We start from the raw sequence: 16,143 nt of genomic DNA, 5'->3' as shown, positions 1-16,143 counted from the left end.
GTGACATAGTTACTATGTTACATAGATCAAGTCTAACCACTATTTTACAGTGACATAGTTACTATGTTGCATAGATCAAGCCTAGTGACTATGTTACATAGATCAAGCCTATATCCGAATTGTTTTATTTTCCTTCTTCTCGAATACCAGGAAGAAGACCTATTTGGCTGTATTTCCTACTAAGTTCACTCAAAATGGCTGCATCAGTAGTTTAGGTTAGTTTAAGCACAGGCAATTTGGATTGGGTGTTTTATTATGAAATTTAATCACTGGTCACCTGCATACGTGTGTGCGTGTGTGTGTGTTTCCTTTGTTTTTTGTTTTTCTTCAATAGAAAGCAAATATGCTTTTGAGAAATCTTAGACTTATCTCTGTCAAACTAATCTGAAAAGAAACTGTCCAGACAGATCAGGCCTACGAGGATCAACTACCCTTACCCTAGAGTTTTGAATTAACATGTTTCTTAAAAAAAGCCAGCCAGTTGTTTCAACACAGTCCCACCACTCAAATCTCAGGAAAGCCAGCAGGGGAAGAAAAATGAGGCTCCTTCTTTTCTGCCTGGGGGGAGATGTCTAAAGATTTGAGACATCATGTGAGTGTGTCGTGTCAGTAGTTTGCAAATGTTTAGGGGCCAGAAAGAAATTGTGCTATGTTCCTATTTCTCCTGGTAAGGACTATTTTGCAGACCTGTGGGTTCTTTTCCACCTTATGACAAGGAAGTGTTTTTAAAGTCTTTAAAACAGAAGATGGCAATCAGCAAATACTCTGATGACTCTACTATTATTAGCTCAGCTGCATACCATCATTCTAAGAGGAAGTCAAGGCCCTCTGATAACTCACTGCTAAAATAGCAGGTTTGAGGTTTACAGCCTGTGCTGGATTCTGGGAGGTAGAGATGGTAAGGGGTGGACAAAAAGAGTACATAGAAAAGAAACTTTTTTAGAAATGTGCCAGAAGTTACCAATGTATTGTGCTTATTGTGTTATGCAATGTTTGTTAAGTTTTTATGATGGACATAAATAATATGCTATCTCGAGATCTTATATTTAAACAGGACAGAAACATATTGACTCATTCTGGGTGAAGATTAGCTTCCAAGAATATTCAGGTTTCTGTAGCCATGTGTCTTATAAATGCAGCATTTTAAAATCTTCATTGCTTCTTTTGTTCAGTTTAATAAAAGTTGTCTGGGCAGCTAATCTATTCCAGGCACAGTGGAGGAAACAGTAAATGCAAAATGGCTATGGTTTAGACCCTACCCTCAGAGAGCTCAGAGCCTAATAGGAGAGAACAGAATTGACAAATCACAATACTGTTATGCAAGTTTTGCAACAATAGCAGTGTGTAGAAAGGATAGCAGCAAAACAGGGAGAGAATAGTTATCTCAGGAGGGAGAGATTTCACTGTGTGACTGTCTTCTCCTTTCAACTCAGAGTGTTACATACATTTTTAAGAATGAGCAGCTCTGCACAAGAACAGATTAACAGCATCTAAGCAATTCAAGAGTACACGTGGGTAGAACTTCCACCTTCAGGATGTCCTTTTGACACTGGTGCTTCCGGTATATTTGTGAAACCCATCATCCTAGCTAAAACCACTTCAAGTTATACTTTTGACTTATTTAGGCTAAGTGAGATTATTGCCATTTCCCTGTAAGGGTTACTTATTTTACTTTATTTCTTCTTTTTTTTTTTTTTTTTTTTGAAACAGATCTTCACTCTCGTTGCCCAGGCTGGAGTGCAATGGCGCGATCTCAGCTCACTGCAACCTCCTCCTCCTAGGTTCAAGTGATTCTCTATCCTCAGCCTCCGGAGTAGAGACCAGAAGAATGTACATTACCACAACAACATTAGTTGTATTACATTGTTTGGTTACAGGTGATTTTGTTTTTCTTTTTCCACATTTATTTTCCACATATTATTCCACATAGAATAATAAATCCTTGAGTGGTCTATTTTACTTCAGAGTCACTACATCTTTCATACTTTTTTGCTTTTTTGAGATGGAGTCTCGCTCTGTCGCCCAGGCTGGAGTGCAGCGGCGCAATCTCGGCTCACTGCAACCTCCACCTCCCGGGTTCATACCATTCTCCTGCCTCAGTCTCCCGAGTAGCTGGGACTACAGGCACCCACCACCATGCCTGGCTAATTTTTTTGTATTTTTAGTAGAGACGGGGTTTCACCATGTTAGCCAGGATGGTCTCAATCTCCTGACCTTGTGATGCCCCCGCCTCGGCTTCCGAAAGTGCTAGGATTACCAGGCGTGAGCCACCTCTCCTGGCCAGGGTTACTTATTTTAATCATGAAAGTAATAACAGCACATTACACAAAATGTGGAAAAAGAAAAACAAAATCACCTGTAACCAAACAATCTAATACAACTAATGTTATTGTGGTAATGTACATTCTTTTGGTCTCTTTTCTGATAGATAGATATATAAATATATATATTTATATCTGATATATATATTTAATTGTATTGTAAAATACACAAACAAGAGAGTATACATATGTTCAATGTAAAGACCATCAATAAAGGCTGGGCATGGTAGCTCACACCTGTAATCCCAGTTCTCTGGGAGGCCAAGGAGGGAGGTTCACTTGAGGCCAGGAGTTCAAGACCAGCCTGAGCAACATAGAGAGACCTCATCTCTACAAAACTTTTTTTCAATTTGCCAAGCATGGTGGTGCATACCTGTAGTCCTAGCTACTCAGGAGGCTGAGGCAGGAGTTGAAGGCTGTAGTAAGTTTTGTTCCAGCCACTGCACTCTGGCTTGGGCAACAAAGCAGGACCCTCTCTCTAAAAATATAAATAAATAAATACCATCAATAAAACAAGTAATCGTGTATCCACTACCCAAGTTAATCAATAGAATATAATCTGAAACCTCTAGATGCTCTTCCTGGATCACATCCCCTACTCTCTCTCTCTGAAAGTAACCCTAGTACCAAATATTCAGTTAATCATTCCCTTCCTTTTAAAAATAGATTATCTGTATCCCTAAATAATGTATTGTTTAGTTTTTAAAAATTTATATAAGTGAAATCACACTGAGTATATTTTTCTGTGACTTTTTTTTCCAACTTTGTGTTTGAACTTCATCCATGTTTGCCTATAGCCATAGCAAATTTTATTGCCATATAATTCCATTGTATAAAAATACTATAATCTGGCCAGTTGTGATGACTCATGCCCATAATCCCAGCCCTTTGGAAGTCTGAGGCATGAGGATCACTTGGGGCCAGGAGTTCAAGACCAGCCTAGGCAAAATAGTGAGACCTCCCCATCTCTAGAAAAATTTGTTTATAATATTCTATATGTTTCACTGGTAACATTTTATTTATATTCTTAATTTCTTTTTTTAAATAGCTCACATTTATTTTAATGTTTAATATTAGAAGTGTTTGAGATCTTTAGAAGTTTGGTGATAATTCTTGTGACAAGAAATATGCTGTAGAAACTTAACTCTTTTTTATATCAATTAGCCTATGGTAAAATTCTTTTTATTATACATCATTTCCCTTAAAGTTGAAGTTTCCAAGAATCTATCAATGACATTAAATAAGAACTTATTGTATAGCTAAAATATAAACACTAAAATAGAAAAAAGAAAATACATTCCATGTAATTTTAATCAGTTAACTACACAACTTCTAGAGTGGGTAAAATATGACTTTTTGTGTGTGTGTGTCTTTTTTTAAATTTATATAAATGTATGGGATACAAGTGTAATTTTGTTACATGCATAGATTGTATAATGGTGAAATCAGGGCTTTTGGGGTATCCATCACCTGAGTAATATACATTGTACCCATTAAAAGTAATTTCTCATTATTCACCCCCTCCCACCCACTCCCCCTCTCCAGTTATGTTGTTAATTTCGTTAAACAAAAATGAAGTGTCTGGACCCTGTAAAGCCTGAATAATCTGGATAATTATGAAATCTACATTTCATTTTGTACTATACAGACTTTAACTTCACAATAAATACACATATCCCAGACCTCGGCTGTCTAATAGTTAAAAGATCTTGAAACCTGGAATCAGCACACTTGGCTTTTTGTACTGGCCCTGACATTTGCTAGCTGAGTGACCCCTGAAAGCCCCCTCTCCCGCATTCGTAAAAATAAGATTATAACTACTGACTATCTCACAAGACAGTCTGGGAAGATTAAGTGAAAGAATGTATGTAAACACAATTAGTAAACCATAAAATACTAAGCAAATGTAAATTATTATCTTGGGTTCAAATTTCAGCTTTACTGTTTTATCTCTATATGACTTATATGGCAAGCTACTTAGTTTTTCAAAGCCCGTTTCCTTACCTGAAAAATGGCAGTTTTATAAAGATTAAATGAGACAATATATATAGAGAGAGCTTAAGTGCAACATAGTTTGTGATAAGGCCTTAGTAAGGGTAACTAGTATTTCTTATTGTCACTTATCATCTTACCCATATGAAAGAAAACATGGCTTTAAGTTGTTCTTCCAATAATTTAACAGTTTATTCCAAACTATTCACATGATCAATAACCCGTGCTTAGAAGAGACCTGAATTGGATAGCATACAAGCTACAGCAAAGGAGCAGAACTTTTCTCTGTACAGAGCTAACTGGCCAATGTGAAAACTAAACCTTGTCCTTATTAGGTAATTGGATGAACCAACCTGGACACAAACTGTATAAACAAATTTTGCATACCAAGAATGTTGTTGCCAAGCCCAAGGATCAGCATCAATAAAATCTGATGAATACTACATTCATAAAATGTTTGGATAAGAATTAACATTGCCTGTTTATTTCTTACAAGGACATTTCAGTAACGACCTATTTCTTTCTCTTTGCTTTTGTTTTTATATCGCCCTGTCCTTGCAAATCTGAACTCTGTGCCCATTTCTACAACAGATGGCTTTGGCTGTTGCCACCCAGCTGTCTTTTCCTTTTTTGTTCTGAGAGGTGAACAAAGTGGGTCACCATGGAGGAAAGCTATGTGCTACCTCTCACAGGCTTAATTTGATTTCCCCTACAGCCCTTGAGGTCAGAAATCTCCAAGCTGTTTATGACCCAAATTCAGATCTGCAATGTGCCCAGGAAACCTGACAGCTGTGTGGGCATTTCTGGCTCCAAATTATGCTAACCTTCCTGTGATTCCATTTAAGACAAAATGAAACAAGACAAAATGAAACAAAGCAAAATGAAAACCTCAGGTGATACTCAATTGAAAAGTATAAATTTTTTTGGTGAATTATGGTATGTAGCATATTGAGCAATAATAATGTAAACCAAGCTGTTATTGTTTTATTTCTTTATAAGTGTAGAGTGCTGTATGTTCTCAGAAGCCACTGAACTATGGTAACTTCTGATCTTATCCCAACCAGTTGCACAAGTACTGGGAATCAAACACCTGTTTATTTGTTAATGCAACTGAAGGAACTTGATCATTAGGTTTTAATGACTCTTAAATATGTACTGAAATTCTATTTCAGAACAAACTGCATTTTCTTTCATATACAGGTTTGTTGTGATAATCAATTTCCTATTTATAAGAAACAGTATGATTCGGATACTTTGCCTTACTGGGTTTTCCTTCTTTTTCTTTCTTTCTTTCTTTTTTTTTTTTCTGGAGATGGAGTTTCACTCTGTCACCCAGGCTAGAGTGCAGTGGCATGGTCTCAGCTCACTGCAACCTCTACCTCCTGGGTTCAAGCAATTCTCCTACCTCAGCCTCCCTAGTAACTGGGAATACAGGCATCCACCACCATGACCAGCTAATTTTTTGTATTTTTAGTAGAGATAGGGTTTCCCCTTGTTGCCCAGGCTGGTCTCAAACTCCTGACCTCAGGTGATCTGCCCACCTTAGCCTCCCAAAGTGCTGGGATTACAGGCGTAAGCTACCGTGCCTGGCCTACTTTGCCTTAGTGTTAATAATTCATTGTTTTTATTCTCAGGAAACAATGTAAACTCTGTATGAATACTATCAGTCAATTTCTGAGTTTCAGGAATTGCATGTGGTGTCAATAAATGACTTAGCATTCTTTCAGGGTGCAAGGCAATCAATTAAATGCATTACATTGCATTGTATCCTAGTATAGGACATATAATATTAGCATACACACTATATGTTAATTATGGATTCCAACCACTCCAACTTTCCCTGGGAAGAGTATTTTCCCCACTGCCCAAAGGTAGCTAGGCACAGGGCCAGTGTCCAAATGCAGCTGATGCTCTCTTGGTTATATATCAGCTGTTACTGTACCATTTCTGGAAGAGTTTTCTAAAACAGCGCAAGAATATTGGTGAGGAGAAAAACATTCACTTCACTTAATGAGCAACTATTGTGTGGCAGGCACCAGAATGGGCGCTTCAAAAAAACAACAACAAAAAAGATACTGCCCCTTTCCATTCTAGTCAAAAGGCAAGCACATAAGTAGGTCATTCAAGTAAAACATAGTAAATGCTATGACAGAGCTAAGCACAGGGCCATGGGAATATAGAGGAAGAGCTAGAACTATCTTTCCTCAATTTCAGACTCACTAATCCAACAGCCTGCTAGATGTCATTAACTTTTCAATGCGTTAAATGTAGAACTCAGAAACCGCGCCATCCAAATAACTGTAGCAGATGCTGTAGGTGCCCTGTTGTTTCTCTCTGGCCTCCAGAGTCTATTCCTCATATGTGTGAGAACAGCCCTCAGCCAGTAACTGAGTGGGTGGACACATAAGGCAGCTCTCTCCTTACTCAGGTGAGATAACTCAGAGGCAGGACAATTCTCTTGTATGTTCTGCAGTGGTCCCGTTGAATCTTTACCCATTGAGGACCATTAAGGTAAAAATAGGTCAAGTGGAAGCCCCTGGAAATTCCTGCCCTTACCAGTGTTGGAAACCACAAGTGATGCCTTATCCCTGATGGAACTTCAGAGATTAGCTTCACCATTAAAGATGTGACAAAAAGCAAGGGTAGTGATACCTCTCACATCCCCATTCAATTCACCTGTTCAGCCTATACAGAGCTTGGAGGGATCCTGGAGAATAAACACATGTTATCAAAAACTTAATTAGGTGACTCCAACTGCAGTTAATATTTAGATGTTGTCTCATTTCTGGAACAAATCAAGAGCTGCTGGCACTTAGTATGCCATTATTGACTTGCAAATATTTCTATTTCCATACTAGTTTGCAAGGACCACCAGAAGCAGTTTGTTTTTACCTGAAGTAGCCCAAGAACTATGTCAACTCTCCTGTGTTGTGCCATAATATAATCTGCAGAGATTACGATAATCTTGACAGTCCACATAAAATCACACTAGTCCACTGCATTGATACCATTATGTTGATTGGATCTGATCAGGACCTGAACAGGAAGCGGCAAGTATTTCAGATGATTTAATAAGACCCATGTAAACTAGAGAATAGGAAATAAACCCCCATGAAAATTCAGAAGCCCGTTACCTAAGTGAAATTCCTGGGGTTACATGGTATGGAACATCTCAAAATATTGCCACCAAAGTGAAAGATAAGTTGCTGCACCTTGCACAGTCCCCCACTAAAGAAATTTAGTGGGATATTTAGTGTCCCCACTAGAATAGACATGTGTTCTGGATAAGAATTTGCTTACCTTGTTTGTGGTGTTAGGTAGACCCATTTGGATTTTAGAGGTAATATAGCCTACATTCAAGTGAGCTACTTCAATTCCCATTTACAAGTAATCTTATTAAATCAATAAAGCCGCCAGTTCTGAGGGGGACCAGAACAAGTATAGACTGAAGTGTAAATTGCTCTTCTTTATAACCCAGTAGATGCAATGATACTTGGCATGTCTGTGGCAAGTAGGATACTGTATGAAGTCTCTGCCAAACAACAACTGGAGAATCAACATGTAGAACTCAGGGTTTTGAAGCCAATCTATGACTCTTCTCAAGATAACCATTCTCCTTTCTAGAAACAGCTCTAGCTCGATCCTGGTACTGAATGCCTTACATGTAACCTGAGTTTTCCATTATGAATTGAGTGCCCTTCCTAGCCATAAAAGTTGGCTGCATAAAGTTGAGTGTGCACAGAAGCAATCTACCACCAAGTAGAAATAGTATAAAAGAGATTGACCTCACACACATCCAGAAGACCCAACTAAGTTACCCAAGTAGATGGCTTTACTCCTTCAACATCGACTATTGGCCCTTCTCCTTCAATCCATGCCCGTGGCCTCATTAGGGAGTTTCTTATTACCAGTTGAATGGGAGAAAGTTCAGGCTGTATTTACAGATGGCAAGACAGTGTTCTGGGGCAAACTGGAGTGGACAGTGCAGTAGCATAGTTCCACTCAGGAGTGTCTCTGGATGGTGGTAACGTAAAATACACGCAAGCCCAGAACTTCAAAAAATACACTTGGTTATCCACTTTGTCTAAACTCAGAAACAGCTATAAGTATGGACTACTCTGATTCATGGGCAGTTTCTTAGAGCTTGGCTGGATGTTCAGGGACTTGATAAGAATAGGATTTGAATATTGGTAAGAAGAGACCTGGGAAAGAAGTGTGTGGATACGTCTCTCATAATGAATACAGCATGAAGACACTTATATTTCATGTGAATGCCCTCCAAAGAGCATCCTCTATATAGGAAGCTCTCAATAATAATGTAGAGAAAGTGTCATATTCTTATATATCACTCAGCTTCTTTCACCAGCCATCATACAGCTCACTGAATGAGCCAATGTGTAAAGTGGTCACAGTGTCAAGATTGGAGGTCATCCACAGGCTTAACAACACAGGCTGACCTGGCTACTGTTACTGATAAGTGCTTAAAGGACCAACAGCAGAGAATAACAGCACTGAGTCCTCAGTATAGCACTATTCCCTGGAAGGCCAGCCAGCTACCAAGCAGAGACTGATGACAGTGGATCTCTGTCTTACCGAGGAGGCATGTATTATATAGTGGATCCCTGTATTATAGAGGAGACATGTATTTTGAATATGAATTTGCTTACCTTGTTTGTGGTGCTTTTGCAAATATAACCATTTGTGGACTTTCAGAATGCTTTATTTACCCTCATGGCATTCCAACATTGCTCCTAATCAAAGAATTCATTTCACAGCCAAAGAAGTGCAGCAATGGGCTTATTCCCATGGAATTTCCTGATCTTACCATAGACCCCAACCATCCAGAAGCAGTTGGCTAATTGAATGGTGGAATTGCCTCTTGAACTCTCTTGCAATGCCAGTTGAGGAATGGAGTTCTATTAGATTGAAATACGCTTTGAATCAGCAACCAATAGGTGATGCCATCTCTTCTATAACCAAAATACAATGGTCCAAGAATCAAGGGGGTAGTGGGAATAGACATCTTCAAATATTCCACCTCATGACCACTCATAGAAGTTCTGCCTTTCATACTTACAATTCTCATTTCTGTTGGCTTTTTGGAGGTCTTGGTTCTCAATGGCAGAATATTTTTCCAGGAAACACAACAATGTCTGCACTGAATTGAAAGTTGAGACTGACACCTGGCCCTTTTTGGCTGGGATGATTGCCTCCAAATTACTGAGGAAGAATTGTGTTGCTGCTACACAATGAGGGTCCAGTGGACTGTGCCTGGGACCAGGGAGAAACTATGCCTGGGATTCTCTGAGGAACCTCTTAGTATTTCCATGTACAATAATGAAATTTAATGTAAAACTACAGCAATTTAAAAACTGTTAGGGACAACTGAATATTCGTATGCTCCAGTATTGAAAGTTTGGATCACACTACTAAGCAAAGAACTCCAATAAGCTGAGGTGCTACCTGAGGACAAATGAAACATAGAAAGGAAGAGAGAAATGATAAATATCAACTATGGTCTTGTGGTCAGTTATAAAAAAGCTTTGTATATTTTCATCCTTGCTTACTGTGTATGTATCTGTGTGTGTGTGTGTGTGTGTCTAGAAAGAGAGAGAGAAACTATTTCCCTCTCTCTCCTTCTTTCCCTTATTATTTTATACAAGTTTGTCTAGAGGTTAACTGTACGAATTAGTCTTTAGTAGAAGAACATTCAGGTGAGACTATGACTGAATTTGAGGAGTAACTGACACGCTAAAGAGATGGGTGGTATGACTGTATCCCAGAAATTGATTCAATGAGTATTAGCACTTTGTATCTTTTCATTTTGGGAGAAGGTAAAAATGTCTTCATTCATATATAGGATAGTTGAATCTTGGGTGGAAATGTAGAGTTCTTTTTGTTGATGGTTAGAAGATTGAATACATATAGTTGGGTAAATATGGATGCTGAGTAGCCAAGAGATAGACTGTGTTAGTTACCAAGTCATTATCTTTCAGCTGCAAACGCACCCTTCTGAACTCTGCTTAATAATGCTGGTTTAGGAACTCTTCAAACCACATTTCTGCTTTGCCAGCTGGCTTCCTGTTAGGTACTGCTATTAGAGTGTTCTAGAAGGATACCAAAGGCGGGGAGGAGGGTGAAGGGACTTCTTACATGTTTTCTCGCTCCCTACTTTTTATGCCTGTGAGCCTTATCCTAGCATTATTTCTTCACACTAGTAGACACATTATTTTCTCTCATAGCAGCGGCTTAACTCAGTTTGCAGTTTTTCCTGTAGTTGCAGAACCATCCTCATTTTGTCCCACCTCAGAGACAACAGTACCAGTTGAGCAGTGCCTCATCTTCTGATATCTGAATTTCAGCTCCATGGGACTGTACTCAAGCTTCTAAATTTTAGTAATTCCAGTGTCTTTATTCTACCAGCCTCATTGTGGCAGCTGCTTCCTGCAATTGCTACTTCCAGTAATAACTTAGTGTTTTCCTTTTGTCTTTTTGGTTACCTAGTTAACAACTTTGTACCTGGTTAACAATTTCTTCTTTTAAATTCTCTTAGTGTGGTTTCTATCTCCTGATTGGATGCTAATTGATACAGACACCCTCCTAGGATTCCCTCCTCTGTCCCCATGCCCTGGTCTATGTTGGAAATTTCTCTCCTATTATACTACCGTTAACAACTTCTAGCACAACCATTATCACATGTCCCTGCTAAACAAAGAACTCTATAATGACAAATACATTCCTAAATTATTCATCTTCTCATCTCCATTTCCCAGCATAATGCCTAGAAAATAGAGACATTCAATGAATATTTATTGAACAAATGAAAGAATGATTCGGGAAGATTCCCTGTGGGTAGGGGACAGAGGAGAGAAATAGAGGTAGCCAATAGACCAGTGTTTCACCAATATTTTGATTTCAGGATTCTTTTACAGAATGGCATACTGGTCTATGTTTAATAAGCAACTTTTTTAAAAAGCTCCGATTCGTATCATTTGCAGTTTTCTGTTTTGTAAATACATCCCTGTGGCCAATTTCAAGACACCAATATGATGTCATTGAATGCAGAGTTGGAAAGAGATGCATGTGATTGGCTTTCATGAGCAGGACCAGCCAGCTCCAGCACAACACTGCCTCACCTCTTAAATGCCACTGAGGAACTCAAAGAACTTTAGATTATGTAAATAGTATATATTACAGCATTGAAAATCAGAACTGAGGAATTCTTAAAATTTTAAAAATTAGTTTTATTAAAATAATAATAACCCACTACTAGTTAACATAAATAACATATTTTTATAAAACATAACTATATTTTCCAAGAAAAAAATTAGAAGAGAAATATTGTTTTACATTTTGGTAAGTCTTTTTAATATCTGGAATAATACAAGACAACTGGGCTGGGTGGGGTGGCTCGTTCAGAGCTTTGGGAGGCCAAGTTGGGAGGACTTGAGGCCAGGAGCTCAAGACCAGCCTGGGCAACATAGTGAGATCCCTATGTCTACAAAGAAATTATTTTTAATTAGTCAGGCATGGTGGCATGCACCTGTAGTCCCAGCTACTCAGGAGGCTGATGTGGGAGGATCACTTGAGCCCAGGAGGTCAAGGCTGCAGTAGCCATGTTCACTCCCCTGCCCTCCAGCCTGGGTGACAGAGTGAGGCCTCGTCTCAAAAAATGAAAAAAGATAACTGGATTCTCATATCTACTTCTGCATTTATGCTGTTGTGATATGTGTTTTTATTTCAACATATGAAGAAAATCTGGCCCCACACAGATAGTGTTAGAAAATGGAGGAGTGGCCCTTTTCACAAGATGTCGCTGAAGGTGAAGAAGGAAGAAAATGGAGGAGTGGCCCTTTTCACAAGATGTCGCTGAAGGTGAAGAAGGAAGCTCCTGCCCCTCCTAAAGCCAAAGCCAAAGCAAAGGCTTTGAAGGCCAAGAAGGCGGTGCTGAGAGGCATCCACAGCCACAAAAAAAGAAGATCTGCACATCATCCTCCTTCTGACAGCCCAAATCACTGCAACTCTGGAGGCAGCCCAAATATCCTTGGAAGAGCACCCCCAGGAGATACAAGCTTGACCACTCTGCCATCATCAAGTTCCCACTGACCACTGACTCCGCCATGAAGAAGCTAGAGGACAACAACACACTTGTGTTCACTGTGGATGAACCACAATGAAAGCTCACAAGCATCACCTCAAACAGTGTATAAAGAAGCTCTACGACACTGATGTGGCCAAAGTCAACACGTTGATCATGCCTGATGGCGAGAAGAAGGCATATATTCAACTGGCTCCTGATTGCAGTGCTTTGGATGTTGCCAACAGAATTGGGATCATCTAAACTGATTATGGCTGGCTAATTCTAAATATGTATATCTTCTTCTTTTTTTTTTTTTTTTTTTGAGACGAAGTCTCGCTCTTGTCCCCCAGGCTAGAGTGCAATGGCGCGATCTCGGCTCACTGCAACCTCTGCCTCCTGGGTTCAAGCGATTCTCCTGCCTCAGCCTCCCGAGTAGCCGAGATTACAGATGCCTACCACCATGCCTGGCTAATTTTTGTATTTTTTAGTAGAGACGGGGTTTCACCATGTTGGCCAGGCTGGTCTCGAACTCCTGACCTCAGGTGATCCACCCGCCTCGGCCTCCCAAAGTGTTGGGATTACAGGCATGAGCCACTGCGCCCGGCCTAAATATATATATATTTACACCAGAAAAAAAAAAAAAAAGAAACAAAAGGGAAGAATGTGTATTTTTAGTGGCCTTTTCAGATAACTGTGGAAATGTTTCTTTGACAAATTAAAACTCAAAAAGTAGTAGTTACTTAAAGGTTAATTATAATGTGGAATCTGAAACCATACAGTGAACTTTAACAGCTCTGTTACAATGAGATCCAATGGTCTATCTTGCATTGCATTTTGAGTGGCTCTTTTTACTCATACATTGTTTTACAACATAAGACTTTACAAAGTCATCTGCAATATATTGGTTCACTGAGCTGTACAGATCTTCCAAACGTTGACATACTTCATTAGATAATATAAAAAATTATATCCACTAATATCATCACTGATCTCAACAGCAAAGTGTTAAAAGTATTGACAAACTATCAAGCTCTTAGTGGTGGGTACAAGTTTTCCAAAATTCTGATTTTCACTCAAATTTTAACATTGGCAATAAATACTGTATTATTTCAAGTTTTTTTCCTTGAAGTGACAGGCTCACTTCATGTACTTTTGAGATGATGTCTGCCAAATACTCAAGTCTCAACTGCCAATTTTTCTGCCAGCCATTCTCCCAAATAAAAATAATATTCTGTGAAAGCAGCAGCTAGTTCAGCTTGTGTCTCAAACAATTGCAAAAGTGCTTTTCCTGGTGACAGCTATTCTATGACCGTACGTAGAAGACACACGTTATGCAGACTTCCTGTTTTTGTTTTGTTTTTTTTTTTTTTTGAGATGGAGTTTTGCTCTTGTTGCCCAGGCTGGAGTGTAGTGGCGTGATCTCAGCTCACTGCAACGTCCACCTCCTGGGTTCAAGCAATTCTCCTGCCTCAGCCTCCTGAGTAGCTGGGATTACAGGCATGCACTACCAAGCCCAGCTAATTTTTTGTATTTTTAGTAGAGACGGGGTTTTATCACGTTGGCCAGGCTGGTCTTGAACTCCTGACCTCAGGTGATCCACCTCCCCACCCCACCGCTCCCGGCCTCCCCAGACTTTCCATTTTTTTACATAGAATATTTTTAAATATGTAACCAAGGTCGAGATTTATAAAATCAATAATTTTATGGCTCCATCATGGATATTGCTTTTTTTTCTTTCTTTCTTTCTTTCTTTCTACTTAAAAAACAATCTTTTTGCCTTAGGCGAGCAGATCACCTGAGGTCAGGAGTTTGAGACCAGCCTGGCCAACATGGTGAAATCCTGTCTCTATTAAAAATACAAAAATTAGCCAGGCATGGTGGCGGGTGCCTATAATCCCAGCTACTCAGGAGGCTGAGGTGCAATAATCACTTGAACCTGGGAGTTGGAGGTTGCAGTGAATTGAAATCACACTGCACTCCAGCCTGGGTGACAGAGCAAGACTCTGTCTCAAGAAAAAAAACAAAAAAAGTTTTTGCTTTGGCTTACAATTATTTATTTATTTATTTTATTTATTCTTATAGGACCTTTCTTCTGCTTAGAAATCAAGGACATTCTATTTCTGTGTGTGAGACAGACTCTCTCTCTGTTGCCCAGGCTGGAGTGCAGTGGCGTGATCTCAGCTCACTGCAACCTCCACCTCTAGGGTTCAAGCAATTCTCCTGCCTCAGACTCCCAAGTAGCTGGTATTACCAGTGCATGCCACCACACTCAGCTGATTTTTGTATTTTTAGTAGAGACGGGGTTTTGCCATGTTGGCCAGGCTGGTCTTGAACTCTTTACCTCAGGTGATCTGCCCACTTCGGCCTTCCAAAGTGCTGGGGTTACAGACATTAGTCATGGCGCCTTGCCAAGCACATTCTTAAAACTTTGTTTTTACTGCTACTGCATTAGTGACAAAATACAATGACTTCTATCTAGTATGGTCTGGTGCCACTGCCTTGAGTCATACTCAGATGCCAGATTTTTTTTTTTTAATTTAAGAGACAGGGTCAGTCTCACTGTCTTGCCCAGGCTGGTCCCAAACTACTGGGCTCGAGTGATCCTCCCACCTCGGCCTCCCAAAGTGCTGGGATTACAGGTGTGAGCTGCCATGCCTGGCCAATGCCAGCAATTTTAACCACCATTTCTTTACACCATTAGTACAAAGGTCAATGAAGTTAAATAGTAAAAGATCATATCATCTTAGTATTATAGTCAAAATAATTTTGACCTCACAGACTCCAGAAAGGATCTCCCCAAACTCACATAGACAACCCAAAACTGCTGCACATGACAAATGAAAAAATACCAGGCCACAGTGTTCTTTTGAAAAGTTTGCATGTGAGTCAGGACCACATAAATGTGAAAGATTGGACCTTTCTCTCCTGTTCTAAAAAGAGATTTCCCCAGATCACTATGCTGGATACAAAAAGGAAAATAAAAAGGGAAAGAAAGGGAGAAAGGAGGATTTATTGAACATTATATTAAACAAGACAGTCATGTCGATGGTCCCTCCTGGGGAGGCAGCACTCAGCTGCCATGATCTATCATGAGACCATATGGACCCTCCATAACACCCACCATCCACATCATCTCCTAGCCATGACTTTAGACTGAAGACATTCAATATAATGGCTCACAGAAACCAGGATGTTATGAGGACATTAATGCAAGAGCTCTTCCAAAACAGATATTATCTAGAGAAATCAGACTCTTTCTCTTCAAAGTTTAAAAGAGCAAATATAAAAAAGAACCAGCCAGATGTAGATGACACACAAGCTGAGAGGGGAAAAAAACACTTAGAGAAAATGAGGGTAGTCTGAGCTATGACGGGTCATCAGCACACAAAAGTTATAAGATGAAACTATAAGAAGGAGACATGGCTGGGCACAGTAGCTTATGTCTGTAATCCCTAGCAATTTGAGAGGCCAAGACAGGCCAATAGCCTGAGCCCAGAAGTCTTCAAGACCAGCCTGGGAAACATGGAAAAACACTGTCTCAAAAAAAAAAAGGCGCGCGCGCGAGAGAGACAATGAGTAAGAAAAAACAGAAAACAATGAGGTAGAGAAAAGAGACTGAATAGAGGGTGGACAGGAGAGGCAGAAGCAATAGAGGTGGAGACAAAGAGGAACCAACCCACTATAATTGTTAATTGTGGAGGGTCAGCAAACTTTTGCTACTGAACGATTAGCTAGAAAATTCAGGGCTTA

General features: G+C 39.6%; 1 protein-coding gene across 4 annotated transcripts in view; it reads right to left on the bottom strand.

Moving 5' to 3' along the window:
- Positions 1-16,143, bottom strand: part of SEPTIN11 (septin 11) — a 206,535-nt gene that overhangs the window by 3,983 nt on the left and 186,409 nt on the right. For 2 of the 4 annotated variants that reach the window (XR_010133396.1, XR_010133395.1), the window contains exon 11: positions 2,695-2,799. The exons of the other annotated variants lie outside the window; for them this stretch is intronic. The gene's annotated coding sequence lies outside the window, so the exon portion shown is untranslated. The remainder of the gene's footprint in view (positions 1-2,694; positions 2,800-16,143) is intronic. 4 annotated transcript variants of the gene reach the window in all.

The sequence above is a fragment of the Gorilla gorilla genome, chromosome 3, assembly GCF_029281585.2.
Source record: "Gorilla gorilla gorilla isolate KB3781 chromosome 3, NHGRI_mGorGor1-v2.1_pri, whole genome shotgun sequence".
NCBI lineage: Eukaryota > Metazoa > Chordata > Mammalia > Primates > Hominidae > Gorilla > Gorilla gorilla.
The sequence above is the reverse complement of the archived record's forward strand: the minus strand, read 5'-3'. Positions and strand labels throughout refer to the sequence as shown.